A 23,413-nucleotide genomic window follows, 5' to 3' on the forward strand; every position below is an offset into this window, starting at 1 on the left:
GGAACACAGTCCACATTTTCCAGGTGATGTTGAAGTAAACTTGGTTCAGAAAAATGGCCAACGGAGATGAAACAGTTTCCCATATGCCTATAGATTAGTGGGAGGTGAAACTGAGCACTTTCCACCACCCACAAACCACAAACTGTTTCTGGCTGAATGATCTTTGATGGTTCAGTTGTAAAGGGCATTATAAATATACAGGATTGGTCTCTTTATTTAATGGAAGATTTATCTGAAACATCTCAGAGAAGGTTTGCTAGTCCGATAGCTGTCTTTTTGGGTGAGACTGAAGAGAGACAAAGATAATGATTGCAACAGAAGGTCCTGACAGGTCTTGACGGGGTGAACAGGAAGAGAATGTTTCCTCTTACAGCGAAATCTAGAAGAGGGGTCACTGAAGATAAGGGACCTCCTGTTTCAAAATGACCAGGAGATTTTTTTTTTCTCCAATCATCATGAATCCAGTGAAACATACTGTAGTCACTAAATATTTTTAAGGTTGGGTAGGACTTAAATTTGATAAGCAAGGATGTGAAATATTACCGACGGAAGATCCAAAAACAGAGTTGAGATCACAATCATATCAGTCATAACCTTACTTAATAACAGTACAGGTTATAAGGGTCAGGTGGCCTACTTCTCCTTACAATTCTGAAATCTGACTACTGGTTTCGTAAATTAACAACTCCATTATTCTACCCCTGCACAGTAATGCAACAAGAAAAATTGAGTAAAGCGAGGGCAATGATGTTCTTGACTCCTTTACCAGAAAAGAACCCAGACTGGCTTGTTGGGAATACCAGGAGATCCAAGAACTAATAAATGCAAACGCAGAAAGTCCTTGAATTACAAGTTCCACCATGTCTTAAGGGAAAATGAATTAACTCAAACAACGAAAGGCCATCAAGGTCAACAAAAGCCTGTCAACTGAGAACTCAGGAGATAACAGTATCCTCATGGAAAAGGGCGACTTTAATCACAAATTAATAACTAGGAGGCAAAAATGACAAGAGACCTGAGACACACAGGGCTAATGATTAGTTTCAAGAAAGGAAAATAAGTTGACTGTGATAAATACAGAATGATGTTCCTGACATCTCCTGCAGTGAAAGTTATCAACAGTATCTTCCTCAATCCATCCTCCCCATCACTAAAATACTATTATCTGAATCGCTGTGCAGGGAGTTCAGCTCATGAGCAGTTCTCAGGAACAGAATCCAATCACAACTTGGAGAAGACCTGAACCTCCTATACTTCCTTAAGCTTTATTATAATCTTCCTCACAGAAAATATGGCATGTGTTCTATGCACCCAAGGCCAAGCTACTAAGGCAAACTAGGAAAAATTGTGGTCCCAGTATTAACCCATGGGGAACCTTACCATTACATGAGGACTGCCAATTATCCAAGATGAAGACTTCAATATGCAGGATATGTCCCCTCTACTCTTTCAATCCGGATGACAGGTCTTTACCTAAAACAGGGGTCCTCAACCTTCTACGCACTGCGGACCGGTTTCATATTGACTATATTCTTGCGGACCGGCGACCGGGGGGGGCCGGGGGGTGGTGGTGGGGTTGCCAACGGACAAGAGTAGCAGTCAAATACGCTGGGTTTACCCCAAGAAAGACTACAATGACCATGAAGCCTTGCGCGGGCATCAGCGCGCATGCATAACTTGCGCATGCATGTACGATTTTTTTCTACCAATTGTTTTTGGCGATTCTGTTCGGGGGGGGGGGAGGTGTTAATCACGACCGGAATATAGATGATAATTAGCTAATACGCTCAATTTCGTTTCTAAAAGAGTTTATCGAACGAATTTAATATAAAACACACAGCGCATATTTTCCTCGCATGAATATAGTGATAAGTCAAATATCGGGGAGGACAGGGGAGCTTGAAGGAAGTCTTGAACAAACTTCCAGTAGAAGTGGTAGAGGCAGGTTCGATATTATCATTTAAAGAAAAATTGGATAGGTATATGGATTGGAAAGGAATGGAGGGTTTTGGGCTGAGTGCAGGTCGGTGGGACTAGGTGAGAGTAGCGTTCGGCACGGACTAGAAGGGCAGAGATGGCCTGTTTCCGCGCTGTAATTGTTATATGGTTATATAAGTCAGTCAATAGCATCATAACATTTTAAGTAACATTTGGATATTAAACACAGCGCATATTTTCCCCGTATGAGCACATAAAATCATTGCAACACACCAATATCGTTGAATCAGTGGGAGCCCTGGGCTTGTTTTCCTGCAACAACACAGTCCTATCAAAGGGTGATGGGAGACAGCGATACTCGAAGGAGGTTCCTTATGTCCAGTCTATTCTGCAATTTAGTTTTCGTTGCATTCATTGCAGAGATATGTTGGAAATGGAAGCAATGTTTTTGGTGCTTTCGTGGCTATCTCAGGATTTTTAGCCTTGACTTTGATCCAGAATGCCGGCAGAGATGTTATGTCAAATATGCTTTTCAGCCCGCCGTCATTTGCAAGCTCAAGGAGTTGATCTCCTTCCCGCGCTGAAAAGCATGACGTGCGGGTAATGACCTCGCGTGCATAATGCTCAACAGTGGGCATGACAGGGAATGAGGAAAGGTGCAGCTAACTCATATCGCCAAATCATATCGTTTCCTCGCAGCCGGTAGCACATGCTTTGTGGCCTGGTGGTTGGGGACCACTGACCTAAAACACTGACTTTGCATTTTCTTCACAGATGCTGCCCGATCAAAATTCCTCTAACAGTTTGTATTTTTGGTCCAAACAATCTTCCAATACTCTTTCTAGTTACTCAGACAGTTTGCTACAGATAATCTCACTGTCCCTTTTATTTCAAAGGCCTCAATTTTAATGACAAGCCTATTGTTAGCCAACGCCTTTTGTAAATCCATATATACAACATTCTATTGCATTGATCTCATTACACCAACTCCCAGCTAATTCAGCACAAAAATGTTAAAGAGGGAGACGATTGGAAATGTCTCTGAAAAAGGGTTTGATGCAATCAAAAAATCTAGACTTAAATGCATGCTAATTTACCTTAAGGAGCCATTACAGATGTCCAGCTCTATCCTCCTCCTACCCCAGCTTTTGGAAAATCAGATCACTCTTCGATCCTGCTTTTGCCTGGGCCATAGTTAAAACTGTCTACTGTTGATCCGACCAATTGGCCCACTGCTGCAGGACTGCTTCAATGACATCAACTGGAATGTCTTCCATGATGAGGACGCCTCCAAATTTACTGATGGAGTCATGTGCTTCATCCGGAATTGCATCGATGATGTTGTCCCCCAAAAGTCAGTCAGCGTCTTCCCGAACCAGAAACCCTGGATCAATAGTTCCATGCGAGCAACACTTACAGTGCTACATCGAGCTTACATCACTGGCGATCAACTAGAGCTCAAGAAAAGCAGCTATGATCTGTGCAAAGCTATCAAGGCTGCAAAACAACAATATAGGGGCAAGATTGAGTCAAGATTCACAATGGATAGCACATGTGACTTGTGGCGGGGGTTGCATACCATTGCAGACTTCAAAGCCAAACGTTGTGGTGCCGCCAACATCGTGGCCTCTCTCCCAGATGAGCTCAATCACCTTTACACTTGGTTCAATGTCGCTAACTCTGAGCCTCCAAGGAAAACCACCGCTACAACCTGCAACCTGGTCACCTGAGGCACGCAGCTGTTCCCAACGAGTGGACAGTCGCAAGGCTGCGGGACCAGACGACATCCCAGAGCAAGTACTCAGGATGTGTGCAGCACAACTGGCAGGTGTGTTTACTGACATTTTTAATCTCTCCCTCTCCCAGTATAGAGTGCCCTCCTGCTTCAAATTATCCACCATTGTCCCTGCACCAAAAAGACCAAGGTAAAATGCCTGAATGACTGGCGTCCTGTCGCACTCACCTCAATAATAAGCGAACGTTTGAGAGGCTGGTCAATGATTACATCTGCAGCCTGCTACTACTCAGACTGAACCCCCTACAATTCGCCTACCGACACAACCGAATGACAGATGTTGCAACAGCCACTGCTCCGCATACTGTCCTTACACACCTGGAGAAGAAGGATGCTTTTGTGAGAAAGCTGTCCTTGGACTACAGTTCAGCATTCAACACCATAATTCCATTCAGGCCTGACAAGAAGGTTAGAGACCTCAGCCTTGACCCTGCATTGTGCAGCTGGATCCAGGACTTCCTGTCAGATCACCAGCTGGTTGTAAGAGTGGGCTCCCTCACCTCCAACCCTCTGACTATCAATACAGGAGCCTCTCAGGGCTGTGAACTAAGTCCCCTCCTTTACTCCCTGCATACCCATGACTGTATCGCCACCCACAGCTCTAATTTGCTAATTACATTTGCCGATGACACTACATTGATTGGCCTTATCTCAAACAATAACGAGGTGACCTACAGGGAAGAAGTCACCTCTCTGACACAGTGGTGTCAAGAAAACAACCTCTTCCTCAATATAACAAAAAAAAAAGGAGCTAGTTGTGGATTACAGGAGAAATGGAGACGGGCTAACCCCTATTGACATCAATGGATCTGGGGTTAAGAGGGTAAACAGCTTTAGGTTCCTCAGCATCCACACCAGCTGTGTGGTGAAAAAGGCACAAGAGCACCTCTTTCACCTCAGCTGGTTGAGGAAGTTTGTTATGGGCCCCCAAATCCTAAGAACTTTCTACAAGGGCACAATTGAGAGCATCCTGACTGGCTGCATCACTGCCAGGTACTGGAACTCCTCCCTTAATCGCAGGACTCTGCAGAGAATGGTGCGGACAGCCCAGTGCATCTGTAGTTGTAAACTTCCCATGATTCAGGACATTTACAAGGACAGGTATGTAAAAATCCCATAGGATCACTGGGGACCTGAGTCACCCTAACCATAGTCTATTCCAGCTGCTACCATCCAGGAAACAGTACTGCAACATAAAAGTCAGGACCAACAGGCTCCGGGACAGCTGCTTCCACCAGGCCATCAGACTGGTTAACTCACACTGATCTGAGTGTATTCTATATTACATTGACTGTTCTATTTATTATAATTTACTGTGATTGCACATTTAGACAGAGATGTAACGTAAAGATTTTTTACTCATGTATGTGAAGGATGCAAGAAATAAAGTCAATTCAAATATCATGGAGTCATACAGAATAGAAACAAGTCTTTCATCCCACCAATTCCACATTGACCTACAATATTCCTTTTATTCTCCCCATCAACACCACACTACCTCCTAACCAGGATTCTATATTCACCCACACCAGAGACGATTTATAAGGCCAACTTGCAGGTCTTTGGGATGCAGGAAGAAAATGGGACGCCCAAGGGAAACCCATACAGAGGGAAATATGAAACTACACACGAAGAGCACTGGAGATCATGATCAAATCGAGGACTGAGCTATGAAGCAGCAACCCTACCGGCTGCACTACGGTGTCTCCGCTGTTGCCAATATCAAGACCATTATTAGCAACGGTTACAATGGTGAAAATTGGCAATATGCTGACTTACTGGAATTATCACCATGCTACAAAAGATGGAAGGAAAATTTGACAGGATATGTGATGCTGATCATTATCAGATATTTCCAGCCCATTCTGAAAGTTCCTGACACTGGCCTCTCCCACACTCTCCTTTCTTTATTCATGTGCTTAATCCCTTAAATATTTTTCAGTCACTAGATTAAGAATTTGTGGGTTCCATTGTATTACCTGACTTTTATAAACAAAATAAAAGATTCCTCATTACTAATTCTGTCCTTCTATTGACCAATGTATCATCCTCCTGATCAAAAGACCATCACATCTTAAACTGACATCCTCCCTCTTCTGTATTAACCTTGAGCTATCCGCATGCAGCCTCCACATTTGTCCAATACTCCTGTTCTATCATTCAATGTCCACATTCCAGCTTCAATAGATTTATCTCATCTAAAATGCTCCTGACAGTATCCCAATATGAGCTGAGTTCCATCCCCCTACATTGCTCCTTAACTTTGCCTGCAGACCAGTAATGTCCCAAATTCAAATATCTCACATGTCTAAATCCACCCTCATACCTTGGTCTGTCTCCTTAATATAATCCACATTAACTGTCAAGATTATTATACTCAACCAATGCTGGCCATTTTTCTTCATCCCACACCAGTATTTGTGCCTATTAATCTAGGTTATTATTTCAAGAATAATCACAATCAGTGGTAGGACACTGCAAGTGCCACAGAAGGTAGCAGGGCTTAAGGAAAAGATGATCAGTAAAGCTTATCAAACACTGCCCTGCATTGATCAAAGAGAAAAATATAACAGCACAAAGTCAAATTGGAAACATATAATCCAGTTTAAGCCATGGTTAAGAGTACGGAGCATAGTTCTGTTTCCTGAACTGCAGGATTTTGATAATACTAGAAAGGATGCTAATGAGGTGATAATTTTACCAGAGTTACAGAATTTATTGTTATGAGGACAAATTGAGAAGTCAGAGACTGGTTGGCAATGGAGTGTGAACCAAGAAAACGGAGCTACCAATGAAGATAATTTTTGGACAGGTGAACACAATCGGCTGAATGGTCCCCTTGTGCATTGTAAATTGCAAACGTTCTGTGTGTTACCTTTACATTTAAATATATGGGTTTTAAACCATAGTTGAAACTGAGCAATAATATAGGCTGGAGGCTGTGTAGTGGAAAGAGCTGCCATGGACTAGGTCTTTTGTTGAGTCTAATCTGCTCTCTTAATTAACTGTGAAGGATCCCAAGATATTATATGTTAAGGAAGCAAGAGAATTATCTTTGCTGCCTTGGCCGATGTTTATTTCCCAAATGAATTTCAGTGAAGCATTTATCACTTGTAGGAGCTGTGGCTGTGAATTAACCAATCATTTCTTACTGCTCTTCAACAACTACACTTCAAATACAATTAACACACATAAAAGTTGCTGGTGAACGCAGCAGGCCAGGCAGCATCTCTAAGAAGAGGTACAGTCGACGTTTTAATACAATTGGCTGTTTTAGTGTTCTATAATAGAGGGTGCTAAAAAAAAAAGGGCATCAAATAAATATAGGTTTTTTTTAAACCAATGGAGGCTGAGGGAAGACCTGATAGAGCTTTATAAAATTATGAGAGACAGTCAGTATCTTTGTCCCAAGGCTGAAATATATAATACCAGAGGGCACATATTTAAACTCAAAGGAAGTAAATTCAAAGGAGATATGTGGGACAGGCTTTAATTTTACAGAGTGTGTTGGGCACCTGAAATATTCTGTCTGGGTTGGAGATGGAGATAAATACAATAAGGGCATTTAATAAGCTCCTAGATGGGCAGGAAATGGAAGAATATGGGCATTGTATAGGCAGAAGAGATTAGTTGGGTATTTGATTACTAATTTAATTAGTTCAGCCCAACATTGCAGGACCTACCCCTGTGCTGTACTGTTCACCATTCTAGAATCTTCTCTAAGAGAAAATTTGTGTGGTTACACAGAGATCACCTCCTCAAACACTTAGCAGTAGTAAAAGACAACCATCTTTGTATGAAATTCCTGCACAAATCCTTGATGTCATTAGTCCATGTATCAAACTAGATTCTTGCAACCTGTTAAGTTTTATGAATATTAGCACCATGAGCTGCGCCACAGTCTCACAGAACCCAAATAAGAGGCAGTATAAAGGCTGGCTTTAAATGAAATGGTTAGCAATTATATTGCAAAGCACAACATTTTTGTGCACAATGCTAACAATTTCATCTAAAACTCAGTTGCTCTAAGGATTCATTTTGCATGTTAGGGAACTTTAGCATGACATTCTATGCATTTGACTTGTTAATGCAGAGGGTCCATTGCATCATTTCATGTACACACAGTGAGATTGAAAGGCATGCAATGTACAAATCTTATAATTTTCATAATGGATACTGCTGAGCCACAGCAGTTACAGAATTCTCACAGTCCTAAGTGCGAAATTGCCAATGGTCATTAAAATACAAATTAATTTGACGAGAAAAACTGTGGAATGCATTTTGAAATTCAAAAAAGGTGCATAACAATGGGAAAGGCTCTATTCACAAGATCACACTGATGCAAAGGAGTTTCATTCTTCAAGGCAGATTAGTTCATTCTGAAATTTCACTTTGAAAACATCCCTCAAGGACTTCAAGTCCACTCCACATAGATTTTTTTGTTCGACACTACAGACCCTACTTCTACAATTCAATACCTAGACTCCCTGTGAATCTTTTTTTTATCTTATGAATCAATTTAAATGCAAATTATTTATATAAAAACAATTCAGAGCCAAAATGGTTCTCCTTGCATTGCTATCAGGTCAGGATTTACAGCTTCCTAATCTTGATGCAAAGTAAATTCAATTCATATCATGTTTTATTATATGCACCCCTAATTCAGTCTCAAGTATATTCTCAGTAGAATCCACAGCAATACACTATTCTGACTAGGGTACAGTATAGAGGGGTACAAAATGTTTTACAACACTTGCAAAACAGAGTTCTGGACCATGACCTTCAATAACATGTGATATCACTCCTGCCTCTGAATCAGAAGGTTACTGGTTTATTCAACCTCTGAAAGTTGAATCATTAAACAAGGGATAAGGAACACTGCTGGAGCATACTGAAAAGAAAGTGGCCAATGTTATGTTTGGGATATCACTGTAAAGGTAAGAAATTCTAAATGCCTTCAAGGTGAAATTGCAGCGTGTGACATATTCTGAAAATTACACAATCTGAAGATGAGTTTACCCAGAGCCTTGTTCAACTGGCCTTACCCAACTGCATTCATTTCCAAAATAGATTCTACTCTACACAAATAATGGAAAAGGCATTTATTCCACCATAACTCACATTCTGTGTTATTTTTCTAGATCTTCAATTAAGAACATGAAAAAAATTGCAGTAATAGACAAGAGCAACTAAGGCTTCTTGTGACATTTTTAAAGAGTTATAACTGATATTAGACTCTTGAGAAAGCAAAGCCCATATAAACAAGGATGTTCAAAATTTATTGTCCTGAACGTTAATTATACTCAACAAATGAGCATTGGCAATCCCCTAGAATAGCTTATTTGAACGATTATGGGCAGCACATCTGATAGAGCTGCTGCCACACAGCTCCAACAGCTTGGGTCAATCCAAGCCTCGACTGTGTCAAGTTTGCAAATTTTCCCTGTGACCACATACCTCTGGGTGTTACAGTTTCTTCTAACATACCAAAGGAATGCTAATTGGACACTATAAATTAGCCCTAGTATGTTGATGAGTGATGAATAGGAATGTGAGCAGAATAAAAAGGGTTAGGGTGCAAAAATTGGATTTTGATGGTTGGCATGTACACAGAAGGTCAAAGGGTCTGTTTCTTCGGTTGTAAGTCTCTAACTCTCTTTAGATCCAGCATCTGCAGAATTCCTGTTGTTTGCGTTTAAATTCCAACTCATTTCAGTCCAGAGTTACTTCATCCTGGGACAATGCCTTCCAGTTTAAGATGCACCACTGAAGATGGGTGACAGCTTACTGACAGTTCATAAACCAAGAAATACAATTAAATACTTTATTAATAACACTTTTCTGTGGAAAAATTGTAGTAAACTATCACTGCAAACAATGAAGTGGTGAGCGAAGACAACACAACACAAGGATCAAGGCATGTGGGTGAGATGCAAAATCGATGCAAAGTTGAGGCACGTTTGAAAAGTGGTTGCAGAGAGTCGAGGTGAAGTCGAGGCATGCAATGCAGAGAAAAGTTGGAACCCATCCACCTAAACCAAAAGCGAGATTGGGCCAATCTAGGTGCCGAGCTGACTTGGAAAGATCGGATACAAGTTGAAATGCAGCGACAAGGTCCAGGCCCAGAATCTATCTAAGTGACAGGGTCCGGGTCCTAGTGCGGGGAATGACCCGGTGTTTGGATGATTTAAATGCTGGGTCAGATGGTTTAAAAAGGCAGGGTGTCGGGACCAGAGATGAAGATTGGGCTGGTTCTGCTCGCTACTCCATGACATTTGCTCTGCTCTTCGCTGCACTAAGGCGAAGGCTGCGAGTCTGCTCCAAGCTTTGTGGCTGTGAGTTCTTTGACAATTTGCCCTGCCATGTGATGAAATGAGGTTGAGGCTATGAGCCTGCTTCAGCTGCTCTGGGCTTCATGTCCACAGACTCACTTTCAATCTGAATGCTGTTGCTTGCACGATGTGTTCTTTTTCCTCTCTGCACACTGGGTGTTTGTTGGTCTTTTTTTCTAAATGTCTTTTTGTTTTGTTGCTGTTTGTAAGCAGCCGAATCTCAAGGTTGTATAATTTATACTTTGATAATAAATAACCTTTGAACTCTTTCGTAACTCTCCAGCCTCTCAACATTCTCTGAAAATCTTGTATCATAAAATCTTAGCATGTTACCAATGCTTCAAGGTTTACAGAGAGGCATTCTGTCGTGGAACCTCTGGGACTCTGTCTCCATCCACAGGCAGTCAGATGGAATGCAAATGTTCATTGCTCAGAACAAAGAAAGGCTTTACGTGCAACAGGGTGCATTTGAAATGTAGAAACCATTATAAGATATATATAATACAGCAGGCAATTTATACATAGCACCTTCCCAATAACAGCAATCTATTAATGATTAAATAATCTAGCATTGTCTAACAATGGCCAAGGGGAAAACACTGGTCAGAACACCAACAAGAGTTTTCTTGCTCTTCAAGATAGAGCCCTGAGATCCATGAAATCTATCTGTTTGAATGGATTACAAGGTCCTTGGTGCAACATTTGAAATATATCCATCAATATAACACTTTCTCAAAACTGTAGTTCATTGTCAAATATTTTTGTGTACACTTAGACCTACAACCTTCTGATTAATACATGACACAAATGTTAGAATCAAACAACACCAGACACAACTGCACCACCTGCACTGAGACTTTTCTAAATTTGAAAATGCTACATTGGGTTTTGGTCAGTTTTGTAGAAATCAAGAGAATATATATTTTTTAGTTATTTTAATTGAGAAGGAAATCATTGGCAGCATTAGAAGGGGACAATTACAATTTATTTGGTTCTACTTTTATTCTCATTTGTCTTCTCCTTTTATCTCAGAGTGGTCACTGTGGTCTTGCAACAACAAGCAGTTACCCCTATTGCCTTTATATGAATAACCATTTATTAATACTTGGGAGTCCTCATTCAGGATCCCAAAAAGGTTAACTTACAGATTGAGTCAGTGGTAAGAAAGACAAATGCAATGTTAATATTCACTTCGAGAGGACTAGAATATAAAAGCAAGGATGTAACGCTGAGGCTTAATAGGGCATTGGTCAGATTGTATTTGGAGTACTGTCAGCAGTTTTCGGCCCCTTGTGCAGGCATTGGAGAGTCTCCAGACAAGGATTGCAAAAATAATCCAGAGAATGAATGGGTTAATATATGAGAAGTGTTTGATGTTCTCAGCCTGTACTCGTTGTAGTTTAGAAGAATGAGGGGAGGATCTCATTGAAACTATATTGAAAGGGCTGGATAGAGTGGATACGGAGAGTGTTTCCTATGGGGGGGGGGGAACCTAGGACCAATTCGCACAGCCTCAGAATACAAGGACATCTCTTTAAAACAGAAATAAGGAGAAATCTCTTCAGTCAGAGGTGTCCACAGATGGCCATGGAGGCCAAATTAGTAAGTATATTTAAAGCAGAGGCTGATAGGTTCTTGATTCCTAAGGATCAAATGTTAACGGGAGAAGGCAAGAGGATAGGGTTAAGAGGGATAATAAATCAGCAACAATGGAATGGCGGAACAGACTCAGTGGACCAAATGTCTAATTTTGTTCCTGTATCTTATGGCTTATGATCTTATGCACTACACATTTAAACTGAATTTTTTCTATTCTAGTTTTAATCATTTGAATCAATTTGTAAGGAGATACCCTATATGATAAATAGAACTAGATAGTTAAAGGTGGAGAGGATGCCAAGACTGAAGTCTATTATTCCATATTATTTCAATAAATGAGTCAATTGCTTTTGAAAAAGAAAATTTGGAAAAAATCTGCCAAGCTAAATTTGTTTTCTAGCTGACTGCTGACTGACGTGAATTTGCTCCTTGCGCCATCTAGACAAATTGGTTGCTTCATGCATCATCCAGACGTACTACTAAACAGTTAACTCAGGATCAACTGCAGTCATACAGTGGCCCTCAGTTTAAACTGAATTAGCGATTCCATTACTTTGCAAGGAAGCTCTCAGCACTCAACAGTAAGAGCTGACTCAGAGCTCTAAACACATCAGAACACTGACTTTAAGAAAAACATTAAAAGGATCAGATGAATCTTAGAATTGCGCAGTACTTCAAGCACCATCGGTGAAGAAATAAAGAGTTTGATGATCTTCCATTTGAACATCAGGTAATTGGCCTAAAATGTTAACTATTTGTCTCTCCACAGATTTGATCAGCAAAACCAAAGAGATGATTATCATATACATGAGGAATAAACCGGAGTTCCATAAGCCGGTCCTCATTAGGTGAATGGAAGTGGAGAAGGTCAGTAAATTAAAATTCCTTGGTGTTATCATATTAGAGGATCTGTCCTGGGACCAGCACATAAGTGCCATCACAAAAAGAAGGCACAACAATGCCTCTACTTTCTTAGAAGTTTGCATAGGTTTGGCATGTCACCAAAAACTTTGACAAACTTCTAGAGATGCACAATGGGGAGTATCCCAACTGGCCCTATCACACCTGGTATGGAAACACCAATGCCCAGGAATGGAAAACTCTACAGAAACTGGTGGATATAGCCCAGACCATCACAGGCAAAGCCCTATCCACCTCTAAGCACATTTACATGGAGCGCTGCTACAACAAAACAGCAGCCATCATCAGGAACCCTTACCAGCTCGTTGCTACTATCACGCAGGAGGTACAAGAACCTTAGGTCCCACACCACCAGGTTAAGGAACAACTATTACACAATAACCACCAGACTCCTGAACCTGTGTTGATAACTTCACTCACCACTACTCTGAACGGATACCACAATCTACAAACTCACTTTCAAGGATTCCACAACTCATATTCTTAGTAATACCTTTTTTTAACAATTTGACTTCCTTTGCACATTGATTTTGTCAGTCTTTGTTTATGTATATTTTCATAGAACATAGAAAATGTACAGCACAATACAGGCTCTTCGCCCACAATGCTGTGCCGAACATGTACTTTAGAAATTACCGAGGGTTATCCATAGCCCTCTTTTTCTAAGCTCTATGTACCTATCCCAGAGTCTCTGAAAAGACCTTATTGTATCCGCTTCCACCACCGTGGCTAGCAGCCCATTCCACGCACTCACCACTATCTACGTAAAAAACTTATCCTGACATCTCCTCTGTACCTATTTCCACGCACCTTAAAACTGTGCCCTCTCATGCTAGCCGTATCAGCCCTGGGAAAAGCCTCTGACTATTCACACGGTCAATGCCTCTCATCATCTTATATACCTCTATCAGGTCACCTCTCACCCTCCATCGTTCCAAGGAGAAAAGGTCATGTTCACTCAACCTATTCTCATAAGTCATGCCCCCCAATCCAGGCAGCATCCTTGTAAATCTCTTCTGCACCCTTTCTAGTTTCCACATTCTTCCTGTAGTGAGGGGACCAGAACTGAGCACAGTATTCCAAGTGGGGTATGACCAGGGTCCTAAATAGCTGCAACATTACCTCTCGGCTCTTGAACTCAATCCCACAGTTGATAAAGACCAATGCACCGTATGCCTTCTTAACGGCACAGTCAACTTGCTTTGAGTGTCCTATGACTCGGACCCCAAGATCCCTCTGATCCTCCACACTGCCAAGAGTCTTACCATTAATACTATATTCTGCCATCATATTTGACCTACCAAAGTGAACCACCTCACACTTATCTGGGCTGAACTCTATCTGCCCCTTCTTGGCCTAGTTTTACATCCTATCGATGTCCCGCTGTAACCTCTGACAGCCCTCCACACTATCCACAACACCCCCAACCTTTGTGTCATCAGCAAATTTACTAACCATCCCTCCACTTCCTCATCTAGGTCATTTACAAAAATCACGATCTGAAGGGGTCCCAGAACAGATCCCTGAGGCACACCAGTGGTCACCGACCTCCATGCAGAATATGACCCGTCTACAAGCACACTTTGCCTTTTGTGGGCAAGCCAGCTCTAGATCCACAAAGCAAGGCCCCCTTGGATCCCACGCCTCCTTACTTTCTCAATAAGCCTAGCATGGGGGTACCTTATCAAGTGCCTTGCTGAAATCCATATACACTACATCTACTGCTCTACCTTCATCAATGTCTTTAGTCACATCCTCAAAAAATTCAATCAGGCTCGTAAGGCATGCCCTGAAATGAATTTCAGGGTGTTATATGATAACATAAGTACTTTAATTATAAATTTTACTTTGAACTTTGAGATATTGCTCAATTTACTCTTTTTCTTTCAGATTTCCAGCACTGGCTACATTCTGCTCTCAATAAAAAGTGTAGGACACATTAAGGTTCTATCAGAAGATCAGTGAAATGTTTCTAACAATAATTAATTTCCTTTAAATTCTTATTACCACAGTTTAGATTCATTAGTACAGGCAAATATAAAGCATAATCCCTAGAATTTTCAATGGAAAGTCACGTCCTGAGCACTATCTCCATGTATTTAATTCTTTGTTCTACCCTTATTCTCATGTATCTTTCCCTTTTATCTCTAAAAACTCAGTTTTCTTTCACAAGCATGTCTGTTTATTATTGTAAATACAAACAGCCAAGTCACTTTACATTCTTCACACTAATTTTCTTTTTCTGCTTCTATTGATCGCTTCAGCCTGAGACTTCACTGTGGCCAATTTCCCAGTAACACAATTTAAAAATGGCATAATGTTTTAAATAAATGTGCCCTTTAATTGTTTCTTCAGAATTCTGTTCAATGAGTACTTAACAATAAGAGACAGACCATATCTCATGTCTTCCCTTCCATGAATGCAACTTGTGGGATCAGAGATGGAGAAAGGAATAGGTATTTTTCCTTCAAGTCCCACCAATCTCAGTGGCAACAGCTATTACGATAGTGAAACAGAGCTGATGGTCAGATTATTTTCTACAAGCACAAATTCAGAAGGACTAATAGTCCGAATGTCAAGTTTTGTAATGCATGACTATGTTGAATGTTTGGTGGTGCTTCTTTTTCCCTGTGTACAATGGACCAGTGGCACAGACTTTTGATGTGATGCTGAACTCCTTCAAGTGAGAACTGATTCTATTTCTGAGGGGAGTGGGTGGCTGAAATGACAATGTATAAAAAAAGACATTTCCATAGAATTATATAATGGTTTGAGATACTTCTCCTCCATGATCTCCATCAGCACAGGTGAACCACAGGGCCGTGTGCTTAGCCCCCTGCTCTACTGACTTTACACCCATGACTGTATGGCACTAAAAAGGTAGCAAGAATTCAAGATTTTCTTTACTTAAGTGACCAGTATTTTTTCATCTGTTTTTGATTTCTCATGCAGGAGTGCTTGGCTTTCAAGGGGATTGAGAAAACTCCATACAGAATTCACAAGGCAGTTCAGTTATGTGGGTTGTACTGAAAGATTCAGATGCTCCTTTATCTGTTCCTATGTTTGTAGATTAATTCTTCTCCTCAGATAATGACTACAAGAATTATTAAAATTGTATGTGTCAAGCATTAATTTCCAAAAGTGAAGAAAATACTGGATCTCTTAACATTGACATTTCATGCTGCCCTGCTACAAAGTCCACCCCCAACCCCCAACAGTAACATTTTTTGGTTGAGTATTTCAATGGAATTTATGGAACGATCATATTGACAATAAGTAATTGTTTATTCCATTACTGGCTCAGAATTAAAGGTTTGTTTTGATAATTAAATGACTTTTGAGTCTCTTATCTATCAGTGCATACACCGATAGTTCATCTTATTTCCTCACTTCAAATCATTTTCATCCTCAATGTTACAATTTCAGGTATTCGGTGCTTTATTTGGTGCATCAACTCCTGAAGTATAATTAAATCCTGAAAGTGAAACTGCTGAAATAGTAGCAAATGAATTCCAAGGTAGCCAGATATAAATTTTAATTAAAATGTATGCAAACATATGCAGCAATGCATATTGTTAGGAAACTCCTTTTCCAAGAAAATGAATGATGCATAAAATATCAATTAGACTAAAATGTTTAAGAATCAGCAAATGTAAACTCAAAGGCTCAGCATGTGCATTCAGATCTCGAACATAAAATTACCATTTCTTTTGGGTAAGATCACTTAAAGCTACCAATTAGTTTGAACTGGAATTTATCAACAAATTTTTATTATATTGTATTGCCTGACTATTCCATGCTGCACTGAGGGAGCAGATCAACAATGCAAACCAAAGAATTGAAATGCAAGCTTCACTACTATCTTTGGGGGTTCATAGTTTTCATTTAAAAACTTTATTAAGTTATGGAAGTGGCATTAATTTAATCCACAGCATTGTCTTTTATTATTTACAATCTATACGGCTTTTTGGGGTAATTTAGTTTTCACCTGATAAAGAACTAGAAGGGGTTTCATTTCCCAATTCTCTACACCACACTCCAGTCCAGTTGGTGGCAGTAATGCACCTTTAATTTGGACTGCCAATCACCATTAAAAGTCAGAAGAGGAAAACAATGGAGATGGCATATTTTGATGAAGTGTAAAACCAGGGTGACATATGCACTCTCAGATAAATAGAAAACATTTCCTAAACTAATCAGAAGTTTCTGTGAACTGACCTAATTTCTACCTTACCTAATTCTTGACAAAAAGTATTCACAATTTATTTAATTTGCTACTTGTAGGACTTTGCTGTGAACAAATTGCCTACATTGACAACTCTTCTCAGTTTATATATATTATGACAGCATTATCTAAAGGATCTTCCTTCCTTTCCTCAACTGAACATGAGCTGAATCTCTTGATGGAATTTGGAGGAATTAAATGCCCTAAATCTACAAGAACAAAAGCTTCAAAATAATTCCAATCACCTTCACTTGACACGTTCCCTGGAGCACATAAATCAAAAATCCAAGAGTTAACACAAGCAAAAGGAGGCGAAGGTTTTACAATTTCAGAAAAAATACTGACAATGTTAAAGATTTTTTTTATTATTAAGTTAATGTACATGACCTGCCTCAATGTCCAGTAACAGTTACGTCCACAGTAATGAAGTGTTCTGAGATTTTGGTGATGAAACATCAGCTCCTGCCTGAAAGACAACATGGATCCACTCCAACTTGCCTAACACAACAAGTCCACAGCAGGTGCCATCTCACTAGCTCTTCACTCAATCCTAGAACAAGCAAAGTTGCATACTTCAGCATGCTCTTTATCGGCTACAGCTCAGCATTCAATACCATCATCCCCTCAAAATTAATCAATAAGCTTCAAGGCCTTGGCCTGAATACCTCCTTGTGCAATTGGATCCCAGATTTCCTCACTTGTAGACTCCAGTCAGTTTGGATTGGCAACATCTCCTCCACGATCTCTATCAGTACAGGTGTACCACAGGGTTGTGTGTTAATCCTCCTGCTCAACTCACTTTACACCCATGACTGTGTGGCTAAGCACAGCTCCAATGCCATAGTCAATTTTGCTGATGACACCCCTGTTGTGGGCCGAATCAAAGATGGTGATGAATCAGCATGCAACAGGGAGATTGAAAATTTGGCTGAGTGCCATCATAACAACAACCTCTCACTCAATGTCAGAAAGTCCGAGGAACTGATTACAGACCTCCCAAGAGGGAAACCAGAGGTCCATGAGCCAGTCCTTATCAGAGAACTAGAGACAGAGAGGGTTAGCAACTTTAAATTTCTGGGTGTTACTATTTCAGTGGACCTGTCCTGGACCCAGCATGCAACTACAATTGTGAAGAAAGCACAGCAGCACCTCTCCTTCCTTAGGAGTCTACGAAGATTCGGCATGACATCTAAAATTTGGACAAACTTCCACAGCTGTTTAGTAGAGAGTGTGTTGACTGGCTCTATCACAGCCTGGTATGGAAACACAAATGCCTTTGGACGGAAAATCATACAAAAGATAGTGGATTTGGTTCAGTACATCATGGGTACTGAGCCCTCCCAACAACTGAGCTCATCTACATGAAACGCTGTAGTAAAAAAGCGGCATCCATCATCAGCGATCCCTCCCCCCACCCCACCCAACCCACCAGGCCAGGCTCTCTTCTCGCTATTGCCATCCGGTAGAAGGCACAAGAGCCTCAGCACTCACACCACTAGCTTCAAAAACAGATACTACCCCTCAACCATTAGGCTCTTGAATAAAAAGGGTAACTACACTCACTTGTCCCATCATCGAAATGTTCCCACAACCAATGATCTCACTTTAAGAAACCTTTCTCTCATTATCTCACGTTCTCATTATTTGTTGCTATTTATTTATATTTGCATTTTCACAGTTTGTTGTCTTCTGCACTCTGGTTGATCTTTCACTGATTCGGTTACAATTACTATTCTATGGATATACTGTGCATGCCCAAAAGAAAACAAATGTTGACACATATGTACTTTAATAATAAAATTTACTTTGATTTTTGAACTTAAATTATGTTATTCTGTTTCAAATTTTAAACTACACACAAAATTATTATTCCAGATAAAGTATACTGCTGTTTAGTGTTACAGAACAATGATAATACAAGCACATCAGTGCACATCTCCATTATGTATTAGATTTCACTTGTAACACACATCAAAGTTGCTGGTGAACGCAGCAGGCCAGGCAGCATTTCCAGGAAGAGGTACAGTTGACATTTCGGGCCAAGACCCTTCATCAGGACTAACTGAAGGAAGAGTTAGTAAGAGATTTGAAAGTGGGAAGGGGTAGGGGAGATCCAAAATGATAGGAGAAGACAGGAGGGGAGAGGGATGGAGCCAAGAGCTGGACAGCTGATTGGCAAAAGGGATATGAGAGGATCATGGGACAGGAGGCCCAGGGAGAAGGAAAAGGGGGGGGGGGGGCGGGGAACCCAGAGGATGGGCAAGGAGTATAGTCAGAGGGACAGAGGGAGGAAAAGGAGAGAGAGAGAAAGAATGTGTGTATATAAATAAATAACGGATGGGGTACAAGGGGGAGGTACAAGAGAAGTCAATGTTCATGCCATCAGGTTGGAGGCTACCCAGACGGAATACAAGGTGTTGTTCCTCTAACCTGAGTGTGGCTTCATCTTTACAGTAGAGGAGGCCGTGGATAGACATATCAGAATGGGAATGAATGTGGAATTAAAATGTGTGGCCACTGGGAGATCCTGCTTTCTCTGTCCACCAGAGGAACTTGCTAAGGAATGGGAACATCTGTCTGAGATGGGAAAAAAACTAAACAGCAAAAAGTTGTCAGCAACTAAACCACAACCAGCCACGGGTTCCTGGTGAGCTTTGTTACAATACCCTTTATTATATTAAAAAATGCACTAGCAATAGATACTTTTCTAATTAAGGCTTGATAAAGGATGATATAATCAGAAATTTAGAATAGATGTTTTTTTTCTAGTAATTGTTGATTTTACAGAAGCGAAAAACAAGGCTTAACTGTTTTAGTTAGTTATCTGGATCCTGACAGCATCAGAAATCCAAGAAAAACAGTGCATTTTTGAATGCTACAATTGCTATAAATGCTTGAAATGTAGGATAGTATTGTGCCCTAAACTATAGCATACGATGCAGATGAATGAAAATTACCAAGTACAATGCAAAATATCCATGAGGTTGTTTTGAATGATGGCAATATATTCCCTAAACAGATGTCTCACTGTCTCGATCTCCGGAGACAGCTTATCCACCGATGTCTATTATAAAACAACGGACTCTCACAGCTACCTGGACTGTACCTTGTCCCACCCTGCTACTTGTAAAGACACCATCCCCTTCTCTCAATTCCACAGTCTCCACTGCATCTGCTCTCAGGATGAGGCTTTTCACTCTAGAATGAAGGAGATGTCCTCCTTTTTCAAAGAAAGGGGCTTCCCTTCTTCTATCAACACTGCCCTCAACCACATCTCTTCTATTTCATGCACATCTGCTCTTATCCCATCCTCCCGACACCCTACCAGGGATAGGGTTCCTCCCTTCACCTACCACCCAACCAGCCTCCATGTCCAGCACATAATTCTCCGAACCTTCCGCCACCTCCAAATGGATCTCACCACCAAACACATTTTTCCCTCCCCCCCACTTTCTGCTTTCCGCAGGGATTGCTCCCTATGGGACGTCCTTGTCCATTCGTCCCTCCCCACTGATCTCCCTCCTGGCACTTCTCCTTGCAAGCAGAACAAGTGCTTCACCTGCCCCTACACCCCCTTCCTCACTACCATTCAGGGCCCCAAACAGTCCTCCCAGGTGAGGCAACACTTCACCTGTGAGTCTGTTGGGGTACTCACGGTGTGGCCTCTTTTACATTGGTGAGACCCGATGTAGATTGGGAGACCGCTTCGCTGAGCATCTACACTCCACCTGCCAGAACAAGTGGGATCTCCCAGTGGTCACCCATTTTAATTTCACTTCCCATTCTGCTATGTCCATCCATGGCCTCCTCCACTGTCAGGATAAGGCTACACTTAAATTGGAGGAACAACACCTTACATTCCGTTTGGGTAGCCTCCAAACTGATGGTATGAACATCTATTTCTCAAATTTCCAGTAATGCCTCCACATACTCCCCTTCACCATTTCCCATCCCCTTGTCCCTCTCTCATGTTATCTCCTTGCCTGCCTATCGCCTCCCTCTGGTGCTCCTCCCCCCCACACCCCTTCTTCTTTCTTCCATGGCTTTCTGTTTCTTTCACCAATCAACTTCCAAGCTCTTTGCTTCATTCATCCCCCCTCCAAGTTTTACCTATCGCCTGGCGTTTCTCTCTTCCCTCCCTCCACCTTTTCCCCCACTTCTACTCCTCAGCTTTTTTTCTCCAGTCCTGCCAAAGGGATTCGGCCTGAAATGTTGGCTGTACTTTTTTTCCATAGATGCTGCCTGGCCTGCTGAGTTCCTCCAGCATTTTGTGTGTGCTGCTTGGATTTCCAGCATCTGCAGACTTCCTCTTGTTTGTGTCATTCTTCAGAGGTTTTGGTCTAAATTTGCAAACCCTTGTATTTTAAGGTTCCCTACACATACTGAAGTAGATTTTCAACTTTGACTCAAATGCCACTTTTTGACATTTTCCCATAGTGAATGAACAAAGCATCAGAGGCACTTGCTGAGCAAATGGTTCTAACCATCTAGCAGAATGCCTCACCACCTAATCTTAACAACAAGTACCAAGACCTCATTTGTCTGGCAGTGAGAGGGATCCTCTTATTAACCATTCGGTGTCAGATGCCACAGAACTGAAATGACACCAAGAGTAGAAATATTAAAAAGGAACATACTGCATTTTCAATGAAGATTTCAGAAATACAACCCAATACAGCATCTGAATGAGCAGTGAATCAACTGCGAAGAATCAGCAAGATCATAATTTTCCATGCCACAGTAACCAAACTTGGCCTCTCAAGTGCCATGTACAGTTCAAACTAAATAATTCTCTATGCATATACTGTATGCTTCAAAAAACAAAAGGAAAGCATTCCCTGATTTTTTTTAATTATTCTTAGTTAAGGAGATCCTATTACATTAATGAGTATGTTGATATATATCCTGTTCCTCCACTACTCCAGTTTATCACATTCCCTTGTTTTGTTACACTTCCCGATCACTTCTCTGGATTAAATTCCATTTGTCAATTGTCTGCTTAATTGCTAATATCTATATCCTCCTGCAAACTATAGTTTTACACCCCATTGTCAACCACACAGCTATTTTTTTAAATCATTTACAAATTTCATCATCTACACTACATGGATATACATTACAGAAAACAAGAGGCAAGTACCAGCTCTGTGGAACCCCATTGGTAACAGCCTTCCACTCATAAATACAGCCATCTGCTTCCTTCCACTGAGCTAATTTCAGATCCAAGCTGCTACACCCTCTTGGATTCCACATATCTTTACCTGTTTGACTAGCTTCTCATAAAGAACTTTGTTGCAAGTTTTGCTTAAATTAATAAAGACTACATCAAGCATATCTAGTTTTCTTTGCTGTCTTTTTAAAAAAATTCAATTAATTCGGCTTGACATGACCTTCCCTAACAAATCCATTCTGACTGCCCTTGTCCTTCTAAATGAGGTCTTAAATTTCCCTCAGAATTGAATCCAATAATTTGCCTACTCAAGTTAAACTAAGTGGCTGGTAATAATGCAATTTGTCCTCAACTTCCTTTACTTACACTGGTATGTTAGCTTATCTTCTTTAGCCAGGAATGGTAGAAAAATGATGATACATTTACAGCCCCACTGGGAAAAATAAATTCATGAGCTTCTGCAATTTTCTCCATTGCTCCCTTTAAAAGCCTGGGTTATATTTTATCTAGGTCTAGAGATTCATTCAATTTCAAAGATCTTCAACTACTTTATACTTCCTCTTTTACTATTTGTATCTCATCCAATATTTCCACATCACCTCTTTCATTAGAACATCAACATTGCCTCTTCTTTTGTAGACAATTGCAAAGTATTCACAGACATCCCTACCAATATCCCTGATTATGCATACAGGCTACCTTTTCAGTTCCAAAAGGGCCCATTTGTTCTTTGGTTACTCTTGTTCTTTTTACACATACAAAATATCTTTGAATCTTCTTCAATTTTACTTGCCAATTTTTTCATATCTTGGCTTGGCTTTGCTAATTTCTATTTTAATTTGACCTCCATATTTTCTGTCCTCTTTTCTTAGCTTCATACTGTATTTAGCTTTAATAATAGCACATAATCTTCTCTTTTTTAGCTACTGTCTTCTATGGACTTAATTAACAAGGGCCTCAACATTTGGCTGGCCTACCCATATTCCTGTGGAAACACATTTACCCTGAAGTTCTGGAATTGCCTTCTTGAATGTCTCATTACTCTAAGACTGATTTAACAATTATGATCATTGCTACAATGTTGTTCTCCCAGTAGTACTTCCACCTGCCCAAGCTCATTCCTTAACAATCCAGAATTGCACAAAACCCCACCCCAAAGCTCAAGATTCTAACATTGGGGTGGGGTGGGGTGGGGTGGGGTGGGGTGGGGTGGGGTGGGGGGCAGGGGAGATCACAATACCACAGGCTTCATGTATAGTCCCCATCAAAAAGATGAAAAAAATTCAGCTTCATTGTCATTAAACTCTATTTCTGTTTTTCATTACTTTTATTTGCATCCCAAATCAATAAAAATATTAAAACTTGGATAATAGGAAAATAAGTCTTACAATCCATTTCTCCATCTCTTGTCAGGAAGAACCCAAGCTCTAACT

General features: G+C 40.7%; 1 protein-coding gene and 1 long non-coding RNA gene across 4 annotated transcripts in view; one reads left to right on the forward strand and one right to left on the reverse strand.

The window, feature by feature from the left end:
• Positions 1 to 23,413, reverse strand: part of klhl13 (kelch-like family member 13) — a 220,768-nt gene that overhangs the window by 124,135 nt on the left and 73,220 nt on the right. The window lies entirely within an intron of this gene.
• Positions 8,584 to 15,602, forward strand: LOC140204523 (uncharacterized). Its single transcript, XR_011887661.1, has 3 exons — positions 8,584 to 8,670; positions 12,434 to 12,531; positions 15,538 to 15,602. It is a non-coding gene; the product is annotated as an uncharacterized lncRNA (long non-coding RNA).

The sequence above is a fragment of the Mobula birostris genome, chromosome 10 (genome assembly GCF_030028105.1).
Source record: "Mobula birostris isolate sMobBir1 chromosome 10, sMobBir1.hap1, whole genome shotgun sequence".
In the NCBI taxonomy this organism is placed as follows: Eukaryota; Metazoa; Chordata; class Chondrichthyes; order Myliobatiformes; family Myliobatidae; genus Mobula; species Mobula birostris.